Here is a 16,117-nt window from a genome sequence, read left to right as displayed (position 1 = left end):
CAGTGGTGGCCCAGACAAACTTGGCTCTGCTCCATGGAACTGAGTTAGCAGGTCAACAGCCAACAAATAAAGATTTAATGAACTGCTGTGAGGAGTGCAATAGGAAAGGCCCACAGATTGCACGGTCCAGAAGGACTTCTGGGTAAGGCAGGAATGCCCCTGCCTCTTGATGGGACCTGACAGTGTCAAAGCTGGGACAGGGACATGTTAGCTAACAACACTCTGGAGGAACGGGCATTCTGCACAGGCAGATGGGACAGTGAATCTTCTTCCTCATGGCAAGTGCTGATGCTCCCTGCGATACAAGCAGAGGCCACAGCTTCTGCTGACCTCCAAAAGCTTCTCTGAAATCCAGCTGTTATTTCACAACAAATAGCAAATACAGAGGTTTACACACAACCTAAATTCATCAGACATCTGGGGGCTGCTCAGCCTGGGAAAGGGTCATCAACATGCTCAATGAAAAGAACTTACCACCAAGGAAACCGAGCTAATAGTCTAATCACAAAAGAAACTGAAAATCTTTATCTTTACTGTTTTGGAGGAATAAGGGAGGTATCTCTGTATCGAATTCTCAAGGACAGTTGTGAATTAAAACCTAGTAATTATGAAAAGAACCTGTTAGAGATCTTAGTGATGAAAAAAAAATAATTACTCAAGGAGTCATCCTGGCTATAGGATGGAGAATGAACTGCATATAGTCCAGGAAAGAGAGCTGTGGCTTTGCCGAGGGTGGAGGCCAAGGAAAGGCAGGGAAGTAGACAAATTGCCAATATATTCTGAATGCTGTATCTTAGGCCTTGCTAAGGGTCTTGAACCTGGGCACACACAAGGCTGGATGCCTGCACCCTATGCAGATAGCGAAGCCCTTTTGTCATTGTGTGCATCAAAGTGAGGTGAGCCTGGCTGGTGCACCCCTCTTCGATAGTGTCTTGGAGGCTTTGTTTTTTCCCTGTCCCTGACCGACATTTCCACAGGGGGCTGGGAAACCAGAGAAGATCCCAAATCTAACACAGAAGGAGCCCCTCTGTGTTCAGCCCAGCTGCCTGCAGAAAGAGTTGTGGCTGTTGAGGGAGGAAAACATGATGAGGTCTACGGTGCTCTCAACAGCAGCTTCTGAGATGGATTTTTGGAGTGGAGAAAGAGGAGTTAACTGTATGGGGAGGGGAGAGTTTGGCAGAGAGAGAAACTGAATCCTGGCTCAGGACCCTCTTGATTAGCCCCATGGGGATGGGCTTGGGAGCTCAGGAACCCTCAGGGTGCTTCCATGTTGAGCTGAGATGATTGTACCCTCCTGCCTGCAGGTCAATCAGTCATCAAACCCGGGATCCCCCCCCCCCAAATGAATGGCACTGGTAGGGGACCTCTCTGTAGCCCATGCCAACGCTGGGTACTGGCAGCCCTTCCCGCTGCCAGGACAGCAAGTCCTTACTGATGGCTAGCACCTCGTGGGGTTCACCACAGCGACTAAGACCACAGTCACTCCCAAGTGGCCTGAGATTCAGCCTGTTGCATGCTTCTTGTGCCTTGTATGTACCTATTCTGAGGTCACTCTTATGCTTGTCTCTCCAGTCTTTTGATGAGGTCAGAAGTACCCATGCCAGGCCACCACTTACCAAAACCAACTTCTCACTGGGGTGGAAGAGAAAGAAATGGCTTTCTACGTGATCCACATACAGATGAACAGCCTTACCTGTGACTGTGTAATCTCAGCAAGAATCTTAAGAAATTCATATTCTTCAACCCAAATTCCCTGAGTTCACAATATAAATATCCTGTTGAGAAAAGCAAGTCTCACCCAGTTGAAAGCTATGACTCCCTCTGCTGATTTAAATTCCATTTCCGCTGACCTGGCTGGCCACGGGCTGAGCCAGCCTCTTGGAACTCTTTGAAGCACTGGATGTGGGCTGATGAGCTCCTGAGGACACCTTTGAGTCCCTGTGCTGCTCAGGGACTCCACACAGTACCAAAGTCTGCCTGCATGATTTTTTGATGTGTGAATGTAATAACTAGGGTAGAGGCATGTAATACTGCACCCAAAGACCCCTCTCAGCTGCTTGGTTCAGTGGAGACTGGGGTCTTTGAAATTCTGACTCTTCTATATATTCCAGTCTGAGGGTTTTCCTGAGGTGATTCTGAGATGAGGATTCATGAGAAAGTGCTTTACTGGGCAGTGTCTCCTAAAGGGCAGTTAGGAAGCAGAATAGAAAGGAGAAGGAAGTGAAGACAGGGTGCAAAGTCAAGCAAAGCCCTACCTTAGCAGGGCGACTGGCCCATCCCACAGGGGAGTCCTGTGACCAGGATTCCTTCCGCTCATTAGCTGAGCGCTGTGTTTTGTGTAAGGTTTAGTTTTTCCTGGGAAGGTTTGGTTCTCATTGGTGCAATGCTGGGAGATAGGACCTCTGAGAGGCAGGGCTCGGTGGGAAGTTCTTAGGTCAGTAGGAGGGAGGTGTGCCGCAGAAGGGATTGGAGGATCCCAGGCTCTCTGGCTTCTCTATGCCAATGTGATCTCGCCCTCTCCCGTGTGTTCCTGCCATCTGCCATGAAGTCCTCACCAGAGCTCAGCCGTTACTGGTGCTATGCCCTTGCAGCTCCAGAACTTTCTTCACAAATACCAGCATCAGGCATATTTTTTATAGTAATAAACAAACTACAAGGGCTATCTCAGTGGGTTTCACTTTTCCATGTACTTACTACTGTCTGCATACAAGGCAAAGCAGCTTCCAAAAACAGGGAGGTGGCCCTGCACCAAAGAGACATGAGACCTGGATACTAGTAATAAAAGTGAACCCGGAGCCAAGGGCCGGAAGATAGGAAAGCGACCCAAGGAACTAAAACAGAATATCTGCTATGAGTAACTTCAGTTTCTGAGCCAGCCCTGCTGTGTCCAGCTGTGCTGAGAATGTGAAAAAAACAGAAGTCATCAGAGTTCACTATGCTCATTAGAGGTCATCTTGGTTACTTTTCTCTCATTGCTGGGACAAAATACCCAACACCCAAAATGAAGAAAGGAAAGGCTTGTTTAGCACACAGTTTGTGGAGGTTTCAGTCCATAATCAGCTGGCTTCAAGGCAGGATGGCAGGGCACCAGGGCAGCACTTCAAGGCAGCAGCTGGCAAAAGCAGCCAGACCAAAAGAGGGAAGAACAAGCATCTTCTCCTCCCTTATATGGTACATAGCCCCCACCCCCCTTACAAGGCAGGTGTAGCACTCACACCATCACCCTGCCCTCCTCTTCCTCAGGATGTTTACAAAGTAAGAACCCTGGCTCCCTGCTGAGTCTCTTAGTGAGCTTCCAAACTGCTCAAGTTGACACAGTGTATCAACCATAACAGAGGTGGATACTGTCTGTTCCCGAAACACCTCAAACCTATATGTAAAGTTTGTATCTCCCAGAAATGATTTCCTGGAATTATGACAGTGAGCATTGTTAAAGGCCATATTTCATTTAGAAAAATGACTGCCTTTGCAATACATAATATTAATTATAACAGCAAAAAAAAAAATAATCCTGTGGTGAAGACTAGCATAATTCACTCACCACATTTCTACCTGAGCACATGGCAAAGTTGTCTATTCCAGCCCCCTAGGATCTATCTAGGCTGTTTTAGTTCTTAACAAAGAACTGCTTCCAAGTCATGTTAAGGCAGCCCTAACTTCTCTTCAGAAATCTTAAAGACCATCTGTTGAAGACAAAGGCACCACAAAACAAAAGGTAGCATCCCTGAGTCCTTTGGTCATGAAGAGAACCACCTGATTGAAGTCATCTACACTAGACTATGTTAATGAAAAATAAATATTACTAATTCACTGAAATTTTAAAGTAAGCAGTTAATTTGTTCTAATATAATAAAAATTAATAACTGTAGCAGCAAGAATTTATTAAGTAGTGTCTTAGTTTCTTGGTGACATCCCCAACTTTAAGGAGGATATGTTCAATTTCGTTCAGTTTTGAGAGATTTCAGTCCATGATTATCTGGCTCCAAGGCAGAAATGTCATGACAGAGGAGCTTGGTGGCAAAAAAAGCTGCTTTGGTCAAGATGATCAGGAAACAGAGAGCAAGAGAGGAGGAGGAGAGAAAATATACCTTTCTGGGTCACATCCCTAGTGACCGGACGCTAACCAGACTCCTGTGTTCCAACAGCAAGTCAGCTATGAACTCATCAGTAGACTAAACCGCTAATGAGAATGCAGCACATGATCCAATCAACTTCTAAACACATGAGAACTTGGGGGAACATCCTAGGTCTAAGCCGTAATATTCTTCCCTGGGGTCCCAAAAAGATTTGTGTCCATCTCTTTATGCAAAATGTATTGACTCCATCTCTAAGAGTTGCCAGAGTTTTCACAGTTCCAGCATTAGTAAAAAGTCCAAGTCCAAAGTCTCTTGGGAGATGCAAGGTGGGTTCTTAGCTGGGAGCCCCTGTAAAAATAAAAAAGGAAATTAAACACTACTGGCACACAATGGTACAGGGCAAACATTCCCATACTAAAAGAGAGGACATGGGGGATAGAAAAGCATGAAACCAAAGCAAGACCCAAACCCCACAGCGCAAACATTAATTAATGAAATTCTGTGTGGTGCAAGCTGGGCTGAGATGTGGCTTCACTCTCAAAGCTTCATGCACTTCCTTGTCAGGAGAACACTGTCTGCTTTCCTGGGTTTCTTCTGAAATTTTGGTGGAAGCTTTCTTGATACTACAACATTGCATTCTGTGTGTGCATGAAACCAGCTCTACGGGGATGATGCCAAGGTCTGTCAACAGTTTGAGCAGTAGCTGGGCCCCTGTAGATCATGGCAGCAGGAACCCAAGAGGCTAGACAGCTGGGCACTGTGAATAAAATTCTTAAGTGGATTCAATCAGTTCCCTAGGTGGCCCTTCTTGAGCAGGGTGCCCTGCACTCTGTTTTCAAAGCAATGTGTTTAAAAGGACTTTAAATTTACCCTTTCCCATAATTAAGCCAGTAAAACATGAAGTCTTGCTGAATCCTGAGATGCCTTCGGGCCATCTTTTTTTGGGGGGGAGGGGTTTATTATTCCCACAGTTCTTATTACTTTTTTTTGAAGAAAGTAAAACCAAATGTGACATACCAGGACAGAGTCAGTCAAATCAAAAGGATGGACTTAATACATAATGTAAAAACAAAATACAAGGTGATCAACAATGGTTACCATAATGCTTCTTGTTATCTTAAAAAGAATTGCCTATATCATCAGTTATAATAAAATTGAACAAAACAGTAAAGAATAAGACCAATAAAACCAAAACATTGGAGACATTAGAGGGCTTCAAAAGAAGATAATAGTCAACCAGAATGGGTGTCACAATGAATCTTATTGTCTTCATAGTTGTTGCCTATACTTTCAAACTTCGTACTATCAAGCATAACAGAATAGAGGAAAATCAGTCAAAACAAGATGGTGAGAGCAATACAGAGTTTCAAATCAAGTTAATAGGAAATCAAAGTGGGTTACTATAATATAACCTGCTATTTTTTATTTATTTTTCCCTTAATTAAAAGGATAAAAATGAAAGAGTAGATAATAAAAAGGACATTGAGATAAAAAAAAGAGGGCATAACAACAAAACAGCACAGGTCAAAACATAGCCATTTAAGCAAAATAGTGTTTTACCACAAGATAATCTCGACATAATAGTAGTTACCATAGTGTCTCTTCCCTTAAAATCTTTGGGTATAACTTCGTATACTGTAGCATCAAACATATCAAGACAATGTAAAACTGTTCAAGAGAATGACAGGATTACAGGGTATTTAGAATCAACTAACAGAAAATGAACAATGGTTTCTGTGTAATCTCCTTGTCTATAAAAGTTTTTGTTTATATTACCACATATAATAAAATCCAATAAGATATAACACGTTAAAGCTGATGGAGACAGAAGAACAAAAGCTTGATGGGACTTCAAAACAAGAGGATATTAAATCAGCATTACCTATTATGATGTCTTGTTTTCTCCAAAATGGCTGTTCCTACCATCCAACCTTCTCTGCCTCATTTCTGTTGAGCTCTTTTTCTGTCATTAGTTGTAAGTTTGTCCTCTTCATTTTGCTTTCTGCTCCATTCATTGTGGCCTCTCTGTCTCTGTTTCTGGAATCTTGGTATTTTTCATTTTTAGAATATCCTGCAGTAATCTCTGTAGAGTTGAATTGGTGGTTCCAAATTCCCCTAGTTCCTCTTTATCCTGGAAGCACCTTGTTTTTCCATCAATTTCTAGGGACAGTTGTGCAGGATATATCAATCTTGGCTGGAAATTATTATCTTTCAAAGCTTGAATTATTTCCCCCCACGCTCTTCGTGATTTGATGGTTTGTGCCGAGAAGTCTGCTGTAATTCTGATGGGTGTTCCCTTGTAAGTGATCTGTTTCTTGTCTTTGATGGCTTTTAATATTCTGTTCTTATATTGGATTTCTGGAATTTTGATTATTATATGCCTGGGTGTAGCTCTGTTTGGACTGTAGGTGGCTGGGGTGTTGTATGCCTCATACATCTGAGTATCTTTACCTTTTGCCAAATTAGGGAAATTCTCCTGGATTATTTCTGTGAATAGCTTTTGTAGTTCATTTGTTTGAGACTCTACTTCTTTTATGTTCTTAATTCTTAAGTTATAGATCCTCTTATCATCTTCTAGCCCTTGTATTATTGCTGTTTGTTTTCTTGTTATTTTTAAGAAGTTTTTCATTTCATGCTCCCACCTTACAAATCTGTCCTCCATTTCTGATAATCTATCCTTAGTTTCTTTCAAGCTGTTATGCCAGCTTTCAATAGAGTTTTTAGTTTCCTGGTAATCTCTGTGAACCTGCTTCATGTATTCTATGTTTTCTCTATTTTCTCCATCAAACAATTCTCTCCTTTTTTTCTGTTCTTCCATTCCACCATCTGTTTTTTCTTGGGCGGTGCTTAGCATTTCTCTAACTATTCTACTTATTTCTTGCTTTATTTCATTAAATACTTCACTTTTGAACTCGTCTATGAGGCTCTGGAGATACCGCTTTATGTCTATAGGTGCCGTGTCTGATATTGCATTGTTTTCTGTCTTCATTCTCTTTTGCATTTACCTTTCCTGGATCAGTGTTCTCAAGATTGGGGACTGAGGACCCTTTCTTGTTGCTGCCTTTTCCCATACTTTTTGTTCCTTCCATACAAGCGTATGTAGGAGGCCCAGTTTTTTTTTTTTTTTTTCTCTTTGTCTGTTACAGTTTGTTTGAATCTGCCAGCTAGGTGTTCCCACCCACTGCAGTGTACTAGGGAGACACAGACCTGGGCAGCCTCTGCTGGGCCCGCCCCTCCAGGTCAGTTAGCCTACTGAATGCTTCACTGCTAGGGTGCACCGCCAGGCACAGGGACCTGATTTGGGCTAGCCTACTGGATCTTAGTCCGTGGCGTCACCAGGCCAAGCGCTCCCCACCACTCCCGCTTGAGAGGGGAATATGTGACTAAAGTCACTGCAGGGTCCTGTTCCAGCTAGTCTGCTCATTCCCAGAATGTCCTCTGTTGGAGCCTCCTAGTCTATGAAAGGGTTCCCATTTCTCTCACTCACCACAGGTCGATGCAGGGCTCCCTGCCAGTCCTGCTCTCAATGCTGTTTGGTTCGCCGATTCCAGCTCTCAGAGCTTTCGCACGTCTCTCTCCCTGCCGTGCGGATTGGGTTGCAGTATCAGCAGCAGGAAATTCAAATCGTGGTTTCCAATGGTGCAGGATCCAGCTTCCGCACTGAGATTTTATCTGTTCCTGTTATAGCATCAGGATTGCATTTCCAGTTGGTTTCTCTCAACTTAGTTCGTTCCTGGGTCGGCAGGGTACATCTCCCCTCGCGTAGGACTCCTCACACGGCACCGCTCCTGGATTCTAAGCTGGTAATCTCAGAGAGCCTCCGTGGCTGCTGTTATTTGTTCACCATGTTCTCCGGAAGTCCGCGCCATCTTTTCTATTGGCTTCTTTTCAATGACAATTGTTTCAGAAACTATGGTCTCCTTTGCTCCAAATTTTCAGGCCCTTCCTTTCTGATGAAATGCCAAACTTTTTGAATGAGATTTTTTGCTCTTGATTTGTGACTGAAAGCAGCTGAAAGTTCCCATACCACAGCCTGAATATTGAGCTGTCTTGGAATTTCCTCTGCCAGATTAATTAGTACACTGCTCTTAATCTCAGCCCTCTGAAAATTCTCAGTATATGGGCAAAATGTAGACAAATACTCTAGCATAACATATATAACATATATAACATATATTGCCTCTGGTCCAACTGCCAATAGAGTCCTTGTTGCCAACTGAAAACTTCCAAGCTTGGCCTTTTACTGCATGCATTTCTATTAGCATCCTGGTTTTCTGAACTTCAACTATAATCTCCTATCGAGCTTGACGTGCAACATTCTTGGGCTTCTCTACCTGGCATCTCCAGACTTTACCAAACTCCTTCTGCAAACTAGTTACAAATGGTTCCTTTTTTATTTTTTATTTTAAAGAGAATAAAACCAAGAAAAATAAAACAATAAAGCCAATCAAAACAAATCCATGTAAGTTTCATAGAACTTCAAAACAATATGAAATCAACAATAGTTACCATAATGTCACTTGTTGTCTTCAAAATAGCTGCAGATACCTTCAGACATAGTAAAAATCAAACAATGCAGAACAGAGTGGAATCAATAAAAACAAAAGAGTGAATTCAATAAAGGACTTAAAAACAAGACAATAGTACATCCAAAATGGCAACCATAATATATTTTGCTATCCTTGAAATAATTACCTATGCCACTGGATACACCAAAATCAAACGAAACAAAACAGAATAAAACCCAATCCAACAAGACAATGAAAATGGTTCAGGTCTCCAAAACAAGATAATAGGAAATCAACAATGGCTATGGAGATTTCCCAGAGATACCACACTGTGTACCATTATTCTCTGAATAGATGATCAGACCACTGGTCCTAGACCTGCAAAGTCAGTGAAACACCAAACAGCACAGGCATCAGATTGCATTTCAGCTCAGTAGCTATCACTGCAGCCTGTGTTTCTCAGGATCAGCAGGTTGCTTACAAGTGTGTGTGAGAGGGAGTCTCTTCTTGTTTCCCAGCCTGCACACTAGAAGGGGTTTGGGTCTGGCTGTTTCCAAAGTGTCCTGTACATGGCTCTGATTCACAGGGAGGGCTTGCTTGTTGGTGGCTTCCCCCAAAACTTCTAAACCACAGGATTAAGTATAGTCATGAACAAAGACCTCACTTTTTATACCAAAATCTGTCTTACTTTTCTCATCACAGGGACAAATAGTTGACATAATTTAAAAGTATATATTTATATTGGTTTGCAGTTTTTAACAGCTACAGTCCATGGTCAGGCAGCTTCAAGGTAGAAATGGTATAGCAGAGAGGTTTGATGGACAAAACGTCCATCTCATGTTGGCCAGGAAGCAGAGAGCAAAGGGAGGAGCCAGAGAGGAAAATACATCCTTCCAGGTCACACAGGGACCTCTCTAACCAGAACCTGCTTTCGCAACAAGTCAGCTCTGAACTCATCTGTGAACTAATCCACTGATGAGTACAGAGTCCCCATGATCCAATCACCTTTGTAACCTATGAGGCTTTGGGGAACACTCACAATCTAACCCACAACAAGTATTCTATTATTATTCTGATTTTGTAGAGGAAATTGAGGTTTGAAATGCTTACAAAGCCAGAGGAGTTACAATTAAAGTTTACTTCTTAATCTCTATTCTGATTGGTCACATAAATCTTCTGTGAATTTGTTTGATGTTTCCATTGATATGATTGGTCACATAAATCTTGATCTTGTTGAGTAGGAAGGAGGGACCTAGAGGGGATGGCTCCACACATCAGAAGCCATCTTCCAGGTACTCCACGGTTTGGTTAATGGCTTCCCCCTCTGCTCAGATGTAGTCTGCTCCCCAATCATTGCTTCTTCATTACATTTTGCTCATTTGTCTGCTATGACTGTATTGGCTACTCACTGACAAAGAGAAGAAATGAGATGATCAAAGGAGAAATCTCCAAATCCCCAAAGCTGTGGCCCTCAAATCTAACCAGAGAAAGCAGAGAGCGCTTGTTTAGCATGTCATGCTGGTTACTTTTCCATCTCATCCATCCGTCTCCTTGCAGATAGAGCTCTAATTTATCCTTGTCCAAGTTACTATGTCCTTCAGGGAAAGCTACACTGCTCTCCTACCCAGGAGTGAGGATTCATGCATAAGTAAAATGATATGGGAGGATTGCTCCTGTAAATGTTAACTAGAAGTATGGGGGTGGCATGCAGTTCAGGTTGATGGAACTAAACAATACACAAGTGAATTTTCTACGAAGATTGTTCTTCCTCAAAACAGACAATCAAACCAGGATAAAACTTCCCATGAGCCAGCAGTGGCCATGGTCTAGGAGAAGAATGGAGAAGTCAGCCTGCCCTTCCCATGAGCCAGCCAGCATGCAAGCTGCGAGACAAGAGGAACTGCCCACCGCCCCTTACCCCCGGCCCTCAGTGTAGACAACCAGCTGATTCAGAGGAACACAAGCTGGGATGGTAGCACCTAAGGTACAAAAACAATTTAATGCATATATTGACTATTGTTTTTGCAGGCCTAGGGTAGGTATCTGAGCATCTGTTTGAAGTATAACAATATGCATTATAGCAACTATGGGGGGTTTCCTTCTGTCTTGTTTTTGAAATTCAATATTGTTCCCACTGTTTTGTTTTGTTCCATTTTATTGTTTCTTTTATTCCCTTCAAAATAAAATTTTTTTTAAAAATAGGATGTTTGCTCTTCTGCATTTGGACTTAGGGTCTATGTGTTGTTCTTGAAACTAAGTTAAGACATTTGGGTTCACTAGGAGAGCAGTCTAGAAAGATAATCAAAATATTTATGATGGCAGAGTAGAAAGATGACAATAACCTGGATCTTTGAGACATTAATAATCAATCCTGGAACTGTCATTCCACTGGACTTTCTAGTATGTGAGATAGTAAGCTGATTGTCCGGATCATGATGAAGGAAGTTTTCTATTACTTGCAGCCAGATGCAGACTGTTGTAATTAGGGGTTGTGCAGAGAACAATTAGAATCAGGACACAGAATTTTTAATATTATTTTTTGATGATCACCCAGAGTTAAACACAGAAAGTGCAGGAAATCTGTCCATAACACTAAGGACTCAGAATATTCAGCCAACAGCCTGGATCCCACAGTAATGTCCTGTATGAGTCCAGATGAAAAACTAGAGCCCATGACAATGCCTCCCACAAGTCCAGCTGGAGGTGTAAGGCCCACAAGAAGGACTCACGCCAGTCTGTTTTATGGATCTGTACTGGGAAGGCCCAAAGGTCAGCAGTGGAAGCTAGGAAGTCCATGCCAGCAGAGTGAAGGAGCTGTGCTGGTAGGTGGATAGTTCTACGCTGGAGCCAAGAAGTCATGCTCAAAATAAGAACCAGGGCTGCCCTGAAAAGTACCACTGCCATCCTCAGAGATACGGAGGTCCCAAGCTTCTCCAACAATAAGAACAGTCAAGTGCATGCCAGAAAGCCAGCATGACGAGTTTGTGCCAGAGATTAAACGGCACACATCTTCCCCTCCAGAGCCAGGAAGCGATGCTTGATATAAGGACCAGAAATCCCCCAAAGTGATGTACAGCCACTCTCAACAACAAGGTCCTGAGCTTCTCCAATGACAATGGTCAGACTCACACTGGGGAAGCTAGTCATGATGAGCCCCTCCAGGAGCACCAATGGTTCAAAGCAGCAACACTTAGAGAAACCCACAGTGCCTCACTCCACGTCTCATTATGCTGGCAAGTTTCCTCAGGTGGAACATCTACGCTCAGCACCATGCTGATTTAATTCAGCTGGTATTAAGTTGACCACCAGTTTTTAATCCATAACACAGACCAACGGATAGTTCATCACACGCTCCTCAAGAAGAGCACAGAAAGAGTTTCTAATTCCTAAGAGTGATTACACGGTGGCTCCCAGCTTTTTAGGTAGACTCTTGGCTTCCACCTCCCACTCTCTCCCACCTCGCTTATGACCCCACGCCTCTGAGCCTTCTGTCTATTAGAGGAACCTCCAGTGTACTCTCGTGTGACAAATCCTCAGGTTTATCCCTACCTCTCTTTGTCCATCTGCTCATTCCTATGAGCGCGGCAGAGCAAGGTGTTGAGAACCATGAACTCGACAGTATCTTCTTTGTAAAGACGGCAGCCGTTTTCTTGGGTTTCTATAGGTGAGAAATGGAGAAGAAAAGAAGTTCATTGCACTGACATTAATTAATTCACACAAGGTCGCATTTTACAGCCTCTTAATTAACTTGCATCGAGCTCATGTTTCAAATGGAAAAAAACAAAATGTTCATTCATGTAAGTCATGAGGCCAGGAGGCCATAGGTATACAGGAGAGAAAATCGGAAATCGTGTCCTTGTGCTCTGATGCATGATGGCATTTTGTAAATCCTAACTTTACTCAAACATATCCCCTTGGCAGAGGATAGAAAGAAATAGACTTGAAGTCACTAACCTTGAGGACTTGTCACTCCTGCCTGTCCCTCTCCTCAGCCACCAGCCGGGCCCCCCTTTTCTGTCAACACTCTGTAATCCGCTGGCCCACAGACATTATATTATCTTGAAATCAACTATTTACTTTTTATTTCCCCCACAACATTGTGAACTTCCCAAGGGAAAAACAGTCTGTTTTGTTTATCTTCTAGCATGATATCTAGCATGCAGTGGGAACTCTGTAAAAATAAATAAATGAAAGCCAAGAAAAACTTTCCTGGGTGTCACCCTGCCTTCACTGAAGAAAGTCTGCGTTGCTGTAGTAACTGTGAAGGATGAAAATCAAAGGCAAATGGTTTTCCACAGTAGCGGAAGAGTCTGTCTTTGTGGGCCTCAGTGGTGGCTGGACCGTGCTCTGAAGTGCGGCTCAGGATGAGTCCTTGCTTCACCCCTGGCCAGAGTCAGGATACACACCTGGGGGCACACCTGTGCTCATCTGGGTGGCTGCCAGAGATACTTTGATTTCACACCTGGGTCTTTTCAGTCCCCAGTGAAGAGAAAGCATTTCCTTGGCTGAGTTTACACTGATTCTGCAGACTCGTGCTCGTCCAGCTAAGTCCTAAGTCTCCTGGCTCTTGATGTCATTTCCCTATCAGCTCTTTTCAGACGACAGCTTGGCTCTGCCCGACTATGGAACGAGTCCGAGGGCAGCACAGGGCCCCCTCTCTCCCCTTTCCTCATTCACGACTTCCCTCACGGTCCACCAGGCATTTTACTCCTCAGCCCCCTGCTCCTCCCCTCCTGTGAAATCAGCCTGAAATGAACCACGGAAAAGAGCAGGGATCTCCTCGTTTTGTTGAGAGGAGTCTTTGTATCTGGGAAAGCTGGTGGCTGAATCGCTCTGTGCTCAGGTTTATTTGTCATATTTGTAGGTACTCAATGGCTGGCTTGTAAGCAAACCCAGGAGTCAGAGTTCTAAATGTAGACACAGGCATTATTCATACTACAAAAGGGCCTCTCGCTTTCAGAGAAATTGTCCTGCTAGGACTCCTGTAAATTAACAAGAATAAGAGAGATATAATCAAGTAGAAAAAATGGACAAAATCTTTGAACATGTATTTCTTTTAAAAGGTTATCTAACTGGCTGTTAAATTTTTAATGTACTCAATTTCATTAGTCATCAAGAAAATGCAAGTTAAAACTGTAACTTGCAGTAATAGAATCCCATCAGAATTGTAACTTTAAAAATACAGAAAATAGTAAATGTTGACAAGGGTGTGGAGCAACTGGAACTCCTTTATTACCAATGAGGACTCCAGCCCAGAGAGATTAAGTGACTTGCCCAAGGTCACGCAGCTGAGCAAGTGGAAGAGGTATCAGAGAAGCCAGGCTTCCTAGTCTCTCTCTCTCTCTCTCTCTCTCTCTCTCTCTCTCTCTCTCTCTCTCTCTCACACACACACACACACACTGACACACCATTCCATTCTGGCAGGACTTCCTTCCCCTCTAACTGTGGGAGCGCAGACCCTGGCTAGGCGGAGCCCTCGGTGACAAGTGCCCCAGCCCACACCTTTGCATGGCTCCCCAGCTGTCCACACCTGCAGGTGCTGCCAGACTTCTCCATGAGTCCTAAAGAGACCACAGGTCTCCCTGCCTTCCTTACTTCAGAGTTTCAGTGCAAGCTTGCCCTGCAATCTCACTCCCAATTTGCGAATGAGAGGCTGGGGCTTGGAGAGGTTGAGTCACACGAGACGGCCACACAGCTTGTAAGACAGCTGTTTTTGCCACTGAGTCATGTGGCTCAGATTACATCATTCTCTTCCTCTATGCTTTTTTGAGAACTCCTGAGTTGGTCTTCCTGGGTCTGATTCAACCAGGTTCTTGGGTTGGGTTCTATACAAGTGTGAGCTCAGAGACAGGTATGCTTGGGGTGCTCCATTCACCCACAACTCAGGTAGAGCAAGGCCCACAGGACACAGAACGTCACCACAGGCTGGACACGGGCTCTGGAAGCCATGCACTCAAGGGGCATCTTCCCACTGCAGCAGGGGGCACCCTGCAGAGCCCACAGCTGTTCATGGGGGTTGGGCAGAGCCTCCTGGGACCCCTGGCTGCTGTCTCATCTTTCCTTTGGTTCAGAAAAAATCAAAACCCACTTGAGAAAACCCAAAGGCACACAGCTGTAATCGCAGCCATGGGGAGACCAAGATAGAAGGATCATTACAAGTTCTAGGCCAGCCATATGGTGAGACCTGTCTCAAAAAACAGCGAAAAAGAAAATCCAAAGTCATTTTTCTCTCTTGAGTCCCTAGGGTGGGCAGGGTCTTGAAGAACTGAGTGTTGCAGTGAGACATTGTGTGCGACCCATTGTGGGCTCAGCATTGGTAAAGGAGCTGTTGATTTCCATGATCTGAGGTATCCTGGGCAGCCCAGTGCAGCTGGAGAACCACACAGAGGGCAAAGCCATGCTAGAATCTCCTGGTCTCTGTTGATGACCCAGTGCAGGGCCCCGTGGTTAGCACAGGAGAGCAAGCCACGTTAGGGGAACCAGGCTCCTGGGCTACGTGGAGTGCGACCTTGGAAATGAGATGTTGCTCAGCCTCCCTGAGCCTCCGTCACTTCTGTACTTTGGAGGCAATTGTGTCACCTCTGCAGGATCAGGGACAATTCCATGGCAAATCTCCCAGGAGCTTGGAAATTTTAGTATCTTCACGACAGATTCTGCTACTGTCGGCAACAGGCATTTATTGAGCACTGACTGTCGGCCAAGCTGTCTGGAATATTTTACATTAATTGTTACATTTAGTCCTTTTAAGAATCCAGCAAGCTATATTACTGTCACTATGCCCAATTTACAGAAACTCCATGTAAGTGACCCAAATAATGCACAGAGGGACACAGGCATCACTGTAGGAGAAGCCAGGGGCTTCCCGGCCTCTTCAGGCCCTTGCTCGGTCAGTGGCTGCTATTGGGGTTGAACAGGTATAGTTTCAAAGTTGAGGATGGGCACCATCTTTCACCTTCAGATTGGAGAAACTGAGGAATTCAGCAGTTAGGTGAGACACACAGCTAAGGAATGGCAGAGGGAGGCGGGAGCATGTGTAAGCGCCTGCTGTATGCAGCACTGCGCTCATTATAACACCCAGAGAGCTTCAGGTTGGGCAGACTTGAGAATTCACCCATCAGCTTCCCACCTGGGCCCTGTCCAGGGCTTCTTACGTCATCTTGATTTCCTAGACAAAGGAACTGACCCCAAGCAGTAATTAGACTCTGAAGGCTGGGGGCAGAAAGGAGCTAGATGCAGTCAAGGGGCACTTCTCAGGCTCTAGCCGCTGCAGGACGCTGGCAGCGTGTAGGCGTGTGACTCCTCCTCCCCTCCCCGGCCTCAGTGCAGGTCTGGTGAACACCGATCCTTTTACGGAAATGCACAGGACTCCTGAGAAGGTCAGGAGTGATGGTGCCTCGAAGGATCCCAGGGAACAAACAAGACTGTAAAGGAGACAGAGGCCACCTGCAGGGAGCTGGCTCTCTGGCCTCAAGGAGCCCTGGGGTGACCCATCTCATTACCACCAAAACCGGACTCTGAGCTTTCTACTCATTT

At 44.4% G+C, this 16,117-nt stretch overlaps 1 long non-coding RNA gene across 1 annotated transcript in view; it reads right to left on the bottom strand.

The window, feature by feature from the left end:
* Positions 1-3,359: 3,359 nt before the first annotated feature.
* LOC134478396 (uncharacterized) overlaps positions 3,360-16,117 on the bottom strand; it is a 32,058-nt gene continuing 19,300 nt past the window's right edge. Inside the window, exons 2-3 of the long non-coding RNA XR_010051015.1 lie at positions 12,134-12,242; positions 3,360-4,424 (exon numbers count right to left, since the gene is read on the bottom strand). This is a non-coding gene — a long non-coding RNA (uncharacterized LOC134478396). The remainder of the gene's footprint in view (positions 4,425-12,133; positions 12,243-16,117) is intronic.

The sequence above is a fragment of the Cavia porcellus genome, unplaced genomic scaffold (genome assembly GCF_034190915.1).
Source record: "Cavia porcellus strain 051 isolate PalLab524CR breed Dunkin Hartley unplaced genomic scaffold, mCavPor4.1 scaffold_13, whole genome shotgun sequence".
NCBI classification, from domain to species: Eukaryota; Metazoa; Chordata; class Mammalia; order Rodentia; family Caviidae; genus Cavia; species Cavia porcellus.
Note: the sequence above shows the minus strand (reverse complement) of the source record. Positions and strands in the feature narration are given on the sequence as shown.